At 38.4% G+C, this 14,782-nt stretch overlaps 1 long non-coding RNA gene across 2 annotated transcripts in view; it reads right to left on the reverse strand.

Annotated features, from left to right (window-relative positions):
* Nucleotides 1-4,425, reverse strand: part of LOC112933517 (uncharacterized) — an 80,974-nt gene extending 76,549 nt beyond the window's left edge. For both annotated transcript variants that reach the window (XR_012001277.1, XR_012001276.1), the window contains exon 1: nucleotides 4,281-4,425. This is a non-coding gene — a long non-coding RNA (uncharacterized lncRNA). The remainder of the gene's footprint in view (nucleotides 1-4,280) is intronic.
* Nucleotides 4,426-14,782: the final 10,357 nt, after the last annotated feature.

Raw genomic sequence — 14,782 nt, forward strand, 5'->3', positions numbered from 1 at the left:
GGACAAGAACTCATTTTAATCAGAAGGAAGGAAATCACCACTTCATCTGAGAGAGTCAGTGTAATTACACGACTAAGAAAGGCATTCATTTATTTTAAAAATGACAACAGCCTTCCCCCTCTGTATGTATCTGACAATACTGTTTACTGCATATCATGTGAAGAAGCTACTTCAACATTTTCCTCCAGATATAAGAGATTTAAATGGTAGGATTGTAAAGGCAAGAAACAACAAAGCATTCATTGATTATCAGATAGCTCCAACAGAAATCAAGCTAGTATGCAAATAGTGGGTAATATAATAAATAGGTAACACAGAGTATCTGCAAACCTGAGTACTCTAAAGTAATTTATTATAAAAACCTTACCTAGAATTTCAAATAAACCGTCAGGTAGTATTTTAAAAAACAGCACAAAATTACAACTAACTGGCCAGGAACAAGAAGAATAAGAAGATATTTCTCCATTTAGCCTGAATGTAAACTGTGTTTCATATAGAAATGCCCATCCCTTTAGCAGTGAACTATTTAGGGCAGGGGGGAAAAGAGAAATAGAAAGAGAGAGAGAGAGTCAAAGTCTCCCTTGACCCAGCAAAAAAATATGAATGAATAAAAATGAAGTTTAAGGAATAAATAAATAACCAGAAAGGAAATTGAGTGTTATAATTGAAAAGAGAGAAAGATTAGACAACATAACTAACAATTTCGTTCAGATGATTTGGGAGAGAAAAAGAGTCTTAGATGACTATTGACATAGGTTTAGGAGTGATGAAAGACTGAAGGAGAAAACAGAGTCTGGAAGGAAATAGAAAAAAATGATTCAAAAAAAAAAAAAAAAAGAAAAATATGATTCAGTACAAGAAAGGGAGAAATAAGCTTTAACATTGAGCCAGAGACAAGAGACAGAGAAAGACAGGGGGAAAAAAAGTGCCTTACATTTTATTGCACAATACCCTTTCTAGAGCCTTTGGCAAAAGCTATCTTTCTTCATTCTTACTTCCAAAACTAGGCCTTCCAATTAGCCTGACTTCTTTCCTCAGTGGAAAATGCCTTGAATATAGGTACAGATACAAGGATCCCACTGAACTCAGGTCAGGCATCCATGCACTGTAGGAGAGGGTTGCTGAGAAACAGAGCAGGGAAGGATCATAAGGAGGATCCTCCCTTCCAGTAGGGGAGAGTAACACAGATGTTAAATCTGGGACATGTAAGTGGAGAAAATATGTAAGCAAAGCAAAATCTGTAAGGATCCAGTGCCCTGGGAGCATCCCCGAAAGTGGAGTTCAATCATGACCTTCAGAGAAGGGAGCAACTCCAGGAAGAGTCAGGTATTCCATGATGAAGAAACAACATAAACAAACACAGAGGTGGAAACAGTCCAGTGTGTTTACAGGACAATGAACAGGGAAAACACATTCAATAGGATTGGCCAGGTCCTGTGAAGGTTGCACTCATCACAGGTGGTAGGACTTCCTACTGTCCTAACATGTGAACTGACTGGAGGATTTTGAATGCAGGAAAAGCATGATTAAAGCACCATTTTAGAAAATTTGTTTTGATGGTAGTGTGCAGGAGGGCAGGAAGAAATAAAAAAAAAAAACAGAGAGCAGGTCCAACCCTATTTCAATGGCCCACATATCGGATGATGAATTTAAATATGGTGGTAGTCTAAATTGTTGCATTAAGAATAGAAGCAGTGGATCAAGAGACCATATAAAGAAAAATTATTTGTTTGGGGGTTTGGGGGAGGATAATGAGACTCCACATGATCCTATGTGATGGCTAGTCCTTCTCTTATTATTATTTGTTTATTTGAAAGACCTTTGGCACTTAATCATAATTGCTGAATGATACATTAATTCATAGGAATGCTTATCTTCCTGACTTAATGATCTTCTCTCTCATACCTGCCACCAATCTTATCAAAAACACTGATGTTTAACAATTTCTGGGCAACTTTTCAATTTCTCACATGAGATTCTTCTATGCTATACTTCAATGGAAGAAATACCTACAACATATATGCCACTGAATTCTTTGAGATTTGTAGCAAGCAGTCAAACCTCTAGAGAGTATCTTCATCATAAAAAGAGACCTCTGAAGTCATTCTCAATATGAACAAAAAATGAGAAATATAAATACCATAAGTAAAAGACCACAGATAATCTGAAAAACAGCATTTTTATAGCTCTGATTTGAATCAACACAGGTAATAAGGCTTTTGCTTGAATTCTTTCTTAAGAAGTGTTGAAGAGTACTATCACACAGTTTTCTGTTAACAAAATGAGAGAAAAATATTTGAGCTTCAAATTGTCCCTCCATCCCTGAGATAAAGGGGAAAGTGGAAGGGTGATATATCAAAGGCGCTCTTGAACACCAAGAAATATCATTGACCTGTCCCTAGGGGACACGTCATAGACTCTCTGATCTTTATTCAATTGTAACTGATAGTATTTGTGTGTCTACAGTCATCCCACCAAGCTTCACCAGTCCAAAAGGAACTCATGTTCATAGTCAATCTCCCAACCACCCCAGACATGGAGCTCCACCAAGGACGCCTCTCACAGTGCAGCCAGTCACAGGAGTTAGATTCTCAAGGGTTATTCTCCAAATCTTCCTTGTCCTAACTACCCATATCAAATCCATGGAATTCAAGTCAGGTTCCCAATGACTATTAAGCCTACTCTAGAACATGTTTTTAATCCATCTATGCCTCCATTCTCCTGCAAAGCACCATTACCTCTCATCATTCTGAGTCAATGGAGTCTTTATTTTCTCCGCATCTAATTTCACCTTCTGTGATGCATTCCACACAGAATCCAAAAGACTCCTTCCTTTAAATTTTTTTTTATTATATCACCATCCTCACTAAAATTATTCAGTGGTTTTCCATTGCACTTAGAATAAAGCCAATTCTTACAAAGACTCAGACATTGCTCTCACCAAACTTGTCTCCCCTATTCACCTGGCTCCAGTGACTCCTGCCTTTTCTCTATTTCTAGAGGATACTCTTCATATACTGGTCTCTCCATATTACCTGTAATTGGCCCATCTTTAGAGAGACCAATCCACAGCTCACCAAACCTCATTAGTTCTCCTGATTAATTTCTCCCTTTTAGAATTCATCCTGCTGCATAGTACAAATGATCACCTAGTCTGTAACTTTATGTATATTTCTTTGCTTAATATCTTCTTCCCTGTAAGGCTATAAAGACTATGAGAATAGAAACCTTTCTTACTATATCCCTGAGGGAAAGCATTAGTCTACTACCCAGCATGAGCCTAATAAACTCTTGATAAATAAATAAATCTAAAATGTAAGATCCAGTAGGACAGGGATCAAACTGGTTTCCTGTTATGTCCCTACTATTTAGGGATCTCTATCTTAGGAATATTGGTAGATGTCCCCAAAATATTGGTTCAATAAGTAAACAGAGGAGAGAGCTCACTGTTTTTCCCACTAAAAGCTAATTCTGTTGAAGGACAAGCTTAATTATAGAAAACTTCTCAAAGTGAATTGGATTCTCTCAGTTGATCACTTTACAGTTCCACCTTTGATCAAAGCCTAACTACAAAGAATAAGATTAATAAGAAGTGTTGAAGAGTAACTATCACACAGTTTTCTGTTAACAAAATGAGAGAAAAATATTTGAGCTTCAAATTCTCCCTCCATCTCTGAGATAAAGGGGAAAGTGGAAGGGAGATAGGTCAAAGGAGCTCTCTTGAACACCAAGAAATATCAGCCTGTCCCAAGGGGACACGTCATGGACTCTCTGCAGCATGAAGCTGGAACATACTGTGTCCCTCCTATGTCTTCCCTCAACCAATCTTCAAGTGAATGACATGACTTTCAGATGCTTCCTCATTCTGCTTTTTGTTCTCTGCATATACTATAGTTTTATAACTTTTCCTTTTGAAATGCATTTTCTCCAACTGTATCTGTGACATATATGAAAATATTCCACATTTCTTTACTGTATATTTTTATTAGCATTGCCCAATTATATACCTTGGCAGTCAGACTCTAGAATTAATTTATATTGACCTTTCAGCATACTATTAAATCCCAGGAATGTGATTAAATCAGGTCATCTATTTCCAGTATTTGTGCTTTTGATTTTTTAAACCTAAGTAAGGATTTTACATTTATCCCTAGTAAGTAACCATAAGACAACTCTGATTTCCACACTTGAGAAATCTTAAAGTCCTGATTTCCTTGTACAGTGCACTAACTCATTGTCTCAGTTTTATGCGATCTAAGACCCCCAAATGCTGACCATACCTTCATTCTTAAAACTCTGGTACCTCATCTTCTAGGAAATCACTTGCTTCTAGTTCGTGGTCATCTTTCTGATTGCTCCTTCTCAGTCACCTGTGGAGCTTTCTTCTTTTTAGTTACACAGTCATCTGGTAAGGCATGAAAGAAATGTTTGGCAATCTTCTCTGTACCAGGGACTGGGCTAGTGTCTGGACTGGAAGTACAAAGATGAATAAGTCATGGCCTTTGTCCTCAAGTCTGTTTCCCAAAAGTCCCATGGCTTTCACTTATTACCAGACAATTTTACCCCTAAGCATTGCTAAAAATGAATACTCTACTAAATCCTAAACCAATGTATCCAGCCTTATAAGCTCTCTTGAACTGTAGATGCTTATTTTCAATGGTTCACTGGGCTTCACTTAATAATCCTACAAAAAAACTTGAAATTCAACATGGCCAAAACATAACTCATTGTTTATTACTATCACTAACCACCTCCAGGACACTACTTTTAATACTGATCCTGATTGATGGTACCATCAGTTGCCCAGTCATCTAAACTAGCAAACTGGAAGTTATCCCAGATTCCCTATTATTTATCTTTCACCTAAAATGGCTCACAAGGTCCTGTCAATTCAATCTAGTAAATATCTCAGATACCTCTCTTCCTCCACATTCCTATTGCTATGTTTAGTTATCATCTGTCAAATGGATTATTCTTATACTGTTCTAACTGGTTGCCATACTAATCCCATTCTTCACAAATCCATCCTTCAAACTGCTGTCAGGATGCCAGAAAGAAAGGAGGAGGTTTATAAAACATGGATTCTATATAGTAATAAGATTTCAATGAGCAAAAGAAGTAATAAAACATGAGACAGAGAAAAAATAATCTAGGAAAGTAATTTGAAGCCAGGGACACTATCTAACAATTTTTTGTTCTCACTGGAACCCTGATGCTCTGAATGCTTGGCATGGATTATCCAATAATCACAAATACCTCTATGAGGATTGATAAAGAAACTGAAAGGTTAACACATCCAAGGGACCTTGGCTAGTTAACTAGTAGATCTGAACCCAAATTGTCTGTCTCCAGAGCTCATGCTCTTAATCACTCACTATGCTGCCTCCTAAGAATGAAATAGAAGTACAAAATTTATGCCATGAAATTTTATATTCTTGCTATAGGCAGCCAACAGATTTAACTCTTGACTGCCAAGCAGCCAACATGAAAGAAAACAATTCTGAGATTCACGATGTCAGAAAGTAAAATCAAACTAGTTGCCCGTGGAAAACACTGCACTGCTTACTGCTAAAACCAATATAAAAAAAAATGAGGGGAAACTGACATAAGTCCATTCGGCTGCTCAAAACTGTCAAGTTTTTCATAGCCTCTGAAGGTCACAGGTACAGAAGAGCCATAAGCTCTCCACACCTCCCCCCTACAACAGCCACACCATGCCATGTTTATGCTGTGATGAAAGTAGTTCTCAATCTACATTCTGACATTCTTTTCAACATTTCCTAACAACCAGGCAGAAAAGCCACAGTCAGGAGACCTTATAGATTTGGTAAAGTCTCAGCTTCTGCCTCAAGTGCTCCGGCAAGGATCTTGCAAGAATGGTTTACTCAACCTGAAACCAATATAATGTGTGTCAGCTATACTTCAATAAGAAAAAAATAGAAAAGAAAGAAGAAAGAAAGAAAGAAAGAAAGAAAGAAAGAAAGAAAGAAAGAAGAAAGAAAAAGAAAGAAGAAAGAAAGAAAGAAGAAAGAAGAAAGAAAGAAAGAAGAAAGAAAGAAAGAAAGAAGAAAGAAAGAAAGAAGAAAGAAGAAAGAAGAAAGAAAGAAAGAAAGAAGAAAGAAAGAAAGAAAGAAAGAAAGAAAGAAAGAAAGAAGAAAGAAAGAAAGAAGAAAGAAAGAAAGAAAGAAAGAAAGAAAGAAAGAAAGAAAGAAAGAAAGAAAGAAAGAAAGAAAGAAAAAGAAAGAAGAATGGTTCTCTCAAGGCAGACATAGCCATATTCAAGCAGCCACATCGGCCGGCCCTGCAGTCCCACCAGGTTACAGATTCCACTGTCGAGTGGCAGGATGTCTTCACCCTTGTTAGGCCATGATTCATTCTTGTGGCCACAATGGTACCTTTAAAATATTTCCAGCAAATCTACTAACCTTGAATACCAGTCAAACACCTATGAAAACGTATTTCTATTGTACTTTGCCAGGTGTCCTTAAACGTTGTTTGCCATTGATCCATTGGGCAGTCTGACTAGCCTGGGGACTGCTTATTGAAATAATGTTTTGAAATACATTAAAACTATGGTAACTCAAAGAAAGCCAAATATATTGGGATGCAGTTATCACAAATAGTGTAATAAAAATCTGTGCTTCTCTTTTGTTTTTTTTTTTGTTTTGTTTTTTGTTTTGGTTTGGTTTTTTTGTGCTTCTCTTTTGAATCATTAAACAAGGTCTGAAAACCACTGTAGCTCTGAAATAATGAGTCCAAATTTTACTGTGGGATTCTGCAATAACCGTAATGCTATGTGAAAATTGACCAGATTGTCGGTGAACCTCAAGTCAAGTTAAAGGATGCTTTCTAAGTGATGGCAATATTTCATGGAATCAGGTGATAATGGCTTAATGTATCTACCTCAAATCAGACATATTGCTGACAGACAGACTAGAAAGAGAACAAGTCCACAGACCTGGGCAAAGATTTTTCAAGCCAGAAATAAGAACAGCCAACAGTTTTGTTGTAGCTTGAAAGACAGTATTAACATATGAAAAGAACCTAGCAACTAATGTTTAGACAATATCTATAGGAAACAGAAAGAAAAGTAGAAAGAGTTAGCCTTTCTCTCCCAGCACACTCTAGGGAAAGGGATCCAGAATCCTGATTTTAGGAAACGTTTAGTTGTAAAGGTATTTTTGACTATGGAATAGGTACGGCTATTCTTACTTTCCACATCAGAAGCATCTAACTGGAGCCCTAGACTGACTGCTAAGACTTTTTGTTTGTTTGTTTGTTTGTTTGTTTTTAAAGATTTTTAAATTTATTTTAGACATTGAGAAAGAGAGATGAAGTGGCAAAGAGGGAGAGAGAGAGGAAGAGAAGTGTGGAGAGGAGCTGCGGCAGAGGGAGAGAATCTTTAGCAGAGTCCACACTGAGCACAGAGCCCAACGTGGGGCTCGATCTCACAACCCTGAGATCATGACCTGAGCCAAAACCAGGAGTCAGACACTTAACCAACTGAGCCACCCAGGAGCCCACTGACTGCTAAGACATCTGTAGAGGGTCATCAAGGAGTTTCTGATCCTCCTGAACATGGGCATAAGCTTTAATATAATCAAGTAATCCATAGCTCACACCAGATTCTCAAAAGGGACCTTGATCCACCAAAAGATAAGAAACATTTTTCTATATTATTTTTTGCCCTCCCATGACACACCTGTTGGTCTCCATGGCAATAGTTTTCTTAATCATCTAGGTATACTTTCGTTTCCTCACAAATTTCAATTTAAAACTTTATTGATTTGGTCAAGAAATCTCCTGCTCAAACTTTTTACCTTTTTCCTTGTGAAAGGCACTAAATATCTCTCCAGAAAAGCCCTCCCTGTGTGTGAGCACCAGTTTTGTAAAGTACATCTCCTTGGCCCTACCACCTAGTAGATTTTAAGGTGGACATTAAGGGGTTTGTAATCAACACAGGAAATGCATAAGATGAAAAAAAAACCTTCCCCTGCCCAGGTTTTCCTCCTTCTATGCGGAGCTTCATGCTTGGGATCTCAAGAATCTGCGTGGAGAAAGAGCAAAGGCCACCACCATATTGTTCTAAGTATAGAGCTACCTGGAAGTGCATAAAGAACTGTGAAGAAGTCCATGTAACTAGAAGCAAGCTGCAAATGCTTAGAAGGGGATATGTCACCATGCACAAATTGTAGATCAGCCTCTATTGTCCTGGTGGCTCCAAGCGGGGAACTTGTCTATCTCCTTGTTGACATAGGGCGGTCCTAGAACAAAGAAAGTTGATGACATAAACATATCCTTTTTCCCAGCACTTGAGTGTGTGTGATTTAACCTTTAACTCTTGCTTGTTGATGTAGGTGAGATGTCAAATATTTTCTACTGAACTGTTTGGCAACTGTTTAAAGTGTTTTCATCACTCATCCAGTAAGGTAAAGCCAGGCTCAGTTTAGCCAGCACTGTAAGAGTCGCCTCCCCCACTCTCTCTCCTCTCTGCCACTTCCCCCAGACTGAAACAGGAAAGCAGCGACAAAGAGCAGGGATCAGCCTGGTAGTCACTGGAAATCTGCAATTACTTAAAGTGTTGCTTCCTGTTTTTTTGAAAGAATACTCTCCTAGCACGGAATAGAGACTGAGGTCTTGTGACCAACTATGAACAAATAATTTAAATTCTGACACAAACAATAAGGAGTCCAGCATCAGATACTGTAATCCCATTTTCATCCTACTTTAATTCTTTAGACTCAGGCAAAAAGCCTCTTACTTCCTCTAGATGAAACCTCTGCCATGAAAAAAACAAAACAGAGCCCTCTGCCCACCTCATGCTTGGAGGAAACCCATTCCAACTTTTCCTGAGGCTGAACTCATCTGTCTACTCATTCAAGGCAAAAATTTTAAATGGATATATTTCTGCTTAATATTTAAGCCAAAGGTATAAGGTTCTTGTTAATTTCATCTTTGAATACAAAGACCCTCCCACCAGCAAAAGGAAAAAGAACGTACAAAGAGTCTCAGCAGTGTAATTTCAATGTATTTTTTTTCTTAGCAACCATTCTTATTCCCTTAGATATAGACAACGCTGCTGAAAAACATGGACTGTTAACTTACAGGCAAAAAAACCCAGCACATATGTAACGCACACCTGGAGAAATCAGTTTGGGTGAGCCAGACACCACCCATTAGCATTTTCATCTTTTCAGTCTGGAGCTTACACTCATTTCTTGGAAAGGAAATCTCTGTCTCATTAAAGAAAACTGGTTGTGCCAAATGCGTAAAAGTAACAGGGGAGGCGACAGGGTGGGTGGGGGTAGGGTGGAGGAAGGTCACTGCATGACTCAGAGAAGCTTGGCTTCTATAATTAATATTTTTAAGCCATCTTACTTCATGTTTAAAATAGAATTATACGGTCAGAGGGAAAAAACTAACACATAGCTAAAGCAGGGTTTCTCAATTATATACATACACACAGATACTATCACACCGCTAAAGTATGTTGTGTAAAAACTATACACACACACATACATACATATATATAACCACACAGAGCTAAAGTAGGGTGTGTCTTTTATGTGATTGGACTTAAGTTTTTAAATCATCCATGCCACATAATATAAAATTACCTCAGCTGAACTGTCTACTGAGCAACTCATTAAAAATCTTTCTACAAGAGTGTTTCAAGTAGCCATAGACTCAATTCCTACCCCACTGGCCATTTAGAGCAGTCACATCCATGGTTGCACCTTGAGAGGAAGACGTGTAAAAACAGACACCACCTATGCATCATTCCACATGCTAAGCAATTCAGAGACCCAAGAGCTTCAAAGAGTTCACATACGGGTCAGAATGGCCTGAAGGATTGCCACCTAAAGATATCCTTTGACATAAAATCTTTTAGCTGATAGGTAAATGGAAAATCAATCAATCAATCAATCTTAGGGAATTGATAAAGTATGGTGCACTCTTGTTAAACATCAGCTTCAAATTCATATTTAAGGCCTATCAAATTTCTGAACCACCAGTTAGAGAATATGAAAGTTGACACAGTCCAATCTGGCACAACCGTGACTCTTTGGGGAGCTAAACTTTGTGGCGTTCATATTTTAACTCACAGGTAGAAAGGGAAAGGGCAGAGGTAAATAAAGCTGCGCACAATTCCAAAGCAACTCATTCCAGGGGCACAATTTATTCAAAATCCAACTTTTACTTGACTGAACGTAACAGGTTCTTTAAGAGAAAATTTCATCAAATTATTTTTGATAGACACACGAAGACTGTAACTCTTCAAACCATGTCTTGTTCTTAAGTATTTCATTAAAGTTGTGTGGCAAAATGTATCTTTTGTGTGTACAATCTATGAGCATCAGTGTGTTAAAATGGCAGCACCATACCTAAAAAAAAGGAAAAAAAAAAGAAAGGGAATCAAAGGGAATCAAATCAAAAGAAAGGTGCATGGGTAAAGCACCTCATGGAGAGGACCACCATTATGAACTTGAGTGTCAAAGAAGCAGCAATTGCAAAATGATCTGTTTGGTCACAGAGAATTTTTTTTTAAAGATCTTATTTATTTATTCACAGAGAGAGGCAGAGACACAGGCAGAGGGAGAAGCAGGCTCCATGCAGGGAGGCTGACGTGGGACTTGATCCCGGGTCTCCAGGATCATACCCTGGGCTGAAAGCCGCACGAAACTGCTGAGCCATTTGGGCTGCCCCCTGGTCACAGAGAATTTTTTTTTTCACAGAGAATTTAAATCTGCTTCATATCAAGGTGTTCACCACTGCAGATTTCCACCAGCCATATGCCCTGACTCCTTCCTCTGCTTTTCCACTCCTCCCCAGTTCTTCCAGGGAATCTCCTTTCCTATCCTATTTGTTTCTCTTACATGGCTCCATTTTATTCTTTTTTTCTCTTCCGGTCTCCACGCTGTTGAGAAAACTGATGGTTCATTAGACAATTATCAACAATGTTGTATCATTGAAATTATATGCCCACAAATCCAAAGGCATACAGACAGCAAACACACACATGTACAATGTGTCCACTGTTGTAAATAAAATAAATAAAGAATTTGGGGGCTCTTTATAATAACATACTTAACAGATGAGTAAGTGAATGATGACCTAATGTGTCACTTGGTGCATCATAAAGTAAGGAACACAGCACACCCAACTCCTTAAGAGACATTTTAGGAAATAGGTGAGGAGTCTGAGGATGGTTTGCTCCTTTCCCCGTGGCCTGTGTGGCTCTGCAGAGGTTGCCTCTGTGCTCTTCTCTGGACCTCTCACTTTCTGAGTTGCCCCTTCCAGCCCACCAGCCAGCCTTCTGTCATTGACAACTTCTTGCCATGCATCTTCACATTAGTTTACATTAGCCCATACTACCTCAACTTTTACGTCCTCACTGTTACGAGTCCCACTGATACTGTTCACAATTCCTTGATGGTGCAGGTATGTGCTAAGCTTCATTTGGGGATGAAATGTCCCTAAGACAAAGCACACAGTAGTTGTACTTGTCTTGTAATATGTCAATATATCAGTATCAAGACAATTCCACTGCAGTGAAGAATCAATTTACTCTAGTGGAGTCAAAGAACTCAACTGTTTTGGCTTCCTGCCTCCAAGACAAGGAATTGACTGATACCTTTTCTTCCTCCACCTCGAGCATTTCAGTTCGTTTTCATAGTTTTGAACCTAGGCTTTCTGTAAGGGTCTTTTTCCCTAGGCATGAAAAAGGCATACAAAAGGGGAAAGGCAATTGAAAACATGCTGATTTTTAAAGATAACCAAAACTGCTTTCATCTTTAAGTAAGAGGAAACCAAGCAACACACACACACACACACACACACACATACACACACACGAATACAACATTAACTCTCAAATTAGTTTTAGTGTACTAAATTTGCTTTCATTTAATGTGCTTAAATGATAATATGGAATGTTGGTAATGGTGCTATAAAATGGCATTCTTATTGGAGCAATTATACATCAGCACATTCTTTTTGGAAAAATAACTCCTGCAGTGCTGGCAAATTTTAAACCTAGGTTGGCAGTTTATTTAAAGTTTTCAGGTGCAAAAAAATAAAATAAAATAGTTTTCAGGCACTTGACCAGCAATTCTACTACTACAAATGTAGGCTATAAATGAAAATCTAAAACAAATACCAAGATTTATGTAGAACGTTATTATACCTTTTATCAGTGTTAGAAATAGCAAAAGACTGGTGGTAACCTAAATTCTGATGGGAGGTGTGTATTTAAAGTACACTCGATCTATAGGATTTAATATTTGATAGACACTGGAAATCGGATTTGCAGAAAATACTACATGACATAAAAGTGTTTATAATATTCCAGAAAAAAAAAGTCAGGATATTAAATTATATCTAGGGCAGCCCCTGTGGCGTAGCAGTTTAGTGCCACCTGCAGCCCAGGGTGTGATCCTGGAAACACGGGATCAAGTCCCACATCAGGGTCCCTGCATGGAGGCTGCTTCTCCCTCTGCCTGTGTCTCTGCCTCTCTCTCTCTCTCTCTCTCTCTCTTTCTGTGTCTCTCATAAATAAATAAATAAAATCTTTAAAAAAATAAATAAATTATATCTATAGCAGTTCTCAATGCCTAAATACATGTAAATAGATACATATGAATAAAATACAAATATGGATAGATAGTAGATAGATAGATATAGATAGAAAGAAATTGGAATGAAATATACCAAAATAGTGGCTCTATTTGGATAGTAGGATTATAGGTGATTTGATATTATTTTTCTACTTTTCTGTGTTCTCCAGATTTTCATAATTCACGTGTGTTAAAACTTATTTAAATCCAAGCAACATTTTGTCGTCTACCTCTGTAATCCTCATCAACCTTATTAAATTATTTTAAGTAACGTGACTAGCACTAATGTTTCCTTCTTTCTTACATTCTTACCTTTTTTTTTTTTTCCTTAGATACTGCTGCTGACTCACGGTTCCTCAACTTCCATTTTTGCCTTGCTGTAGGAACTCTGTTAGGGGCCCTCCTGATGCTTTAGACATCTGCGTATTAGCTCTTTGAAACTTCATGATTCAGATAATCGTAGTCGATAATCAGTGCATCCTGGGTAGGAGGTCCTGAAAACAGCCTAAGAAAGGGCTTCAGATATATGTGTTTTGAGGTAGAGATCTTTAGGAAAAACCAGAAAGGAAGTAGAGTAAGCTGGACAGTGAGGGAGAAAGAGCCAAGGAAGGATGGGGACTCAGGTAAAGTGTAACCTTGACTGGTACATGAGAGACTGGAGCATAAATCACACCACAGACGTGTCTCACCTTGCTACGTGGCCAGGCTTTTGTATCCCTAATGTTGGCAGTCATCGGCCACTCAGGAGGGTTGGGGGGATGGTGAGGCTTTCACCTCCCTAGCAGGTGGCTCTCATCAACTAATGGCGATTCTCCAGGAGGAACTCAGAACACTGTATGGGGATTCATTGGCTGGCAAAGGAAATCTGGGTGGGGCACCAAAAGAATCAACTACCCATGGTGATTCTGAAAAAGAGGAGAAGGAAACGGTGGTTGTGGTGTGGGGGGCAGTTTTAAATGAATCAGGTATGTTCAAAAGGACACACTTTTAAAATGATGCTCCCATCCCAACTTGGAAGAATGGAGATGCAAGACATTATTATAGTAGACCACAAGCAGATTGGGTCATATGAAGGCATTTAAAAATCCCAAAAAAGTTTTCACATAGGAGCCTAAAGAGATTCCTGCTTAATAAGCCCCTCTGTTTACTCCAAGATCCTGAGAAAGTTTGAACAGCAGGTATATTTAATTTCCTCTAACACTAACACTTTTTCCGTACAACCACAAGCCTTAAAAACAGGTGCTAGATTTCCCCTAGAGATGGCTTCATTTTGGAATTGGATGAAAGGGCTCCTTGGTCCAGTGGTGCGAATTACTGAGACACTGGGGTAAGAGGATCTATAAACCCTGCTATAAAAACTTCCACCGTTCCTAGCTTTGATGTCTTGGTGTTGCCAACAAATACGATATACTTTCCAAATGTTCCTCTTCATTCACTCATGCTCTGTGGGTTGAGCTGAGGGGATAGCTGAGGTAGCCCTCTGTAGGAGAGCAATTTAGGTCTTGTGAGGATTACCTCCAATCTTCTCAGGGCTAGGTCTACAGGTTCGAAATCTGCTGTCCCCTGAATGAAGACGTTAGTCAAATCTATTACCAGCTGTTAGATAGGTCCAATAACTCCTTTCTTTTCAACACCTTAAAATCATATTGTGTAGATCCCCAAAAAAGTGCATGTTTTTCTTCTAGCTTCCACACAGATCAAACAAAAGAAGCCTCAAAGTGAATAGCAAAAATATTGACAAGTATTTTAACACAGAATGTACAGAATAGGGGAAAGAGATGGTTAGAAATGCTAGAAAAGAATGAAAGGAGTGGAAAGGAGAAGAGACATTTGAAAACATCTTTCTCTTTACTAAGCAATTTGTCTCCTAACTTTTTTGTGGCTCCAGTGATAGTCTTCAGGAAACTTGGTGATGTCATTTCCTTTCAATCGGCCAGTTACATAAAGGTTGGAAAAGAGCCAAGTAAAACAGCCCTCAAACAGATGGCCATGTGTGTAAATGCCAGAAAGTGAGAACAGCCATTTGCAGTTTTTTTTTTTTTACCCCACACATGGTATAATGTTTATTTTACAACCTCTCTTATAGACTTATGTGGATCATTCCTGTCATTTTTCTAGGAAAAAAAAAATCCCAAAGGGAGGACTCCTAAAATACGAAAGACAAA

Source organism: Vulpes vulpes, chromosome 4 (genome assembly GCF_048418805.1).
Source record: "Vulpes vulpes isolate BD-2025 chromosome 4, VulVul3, whole genome shotgun sequence".
Classification (NCBI taxonomy): Eukaryota; Metazoa; Chordata; class Mammalia; order Carnivora; family Canidae; genus Vulpes; species Vulpes vulpes.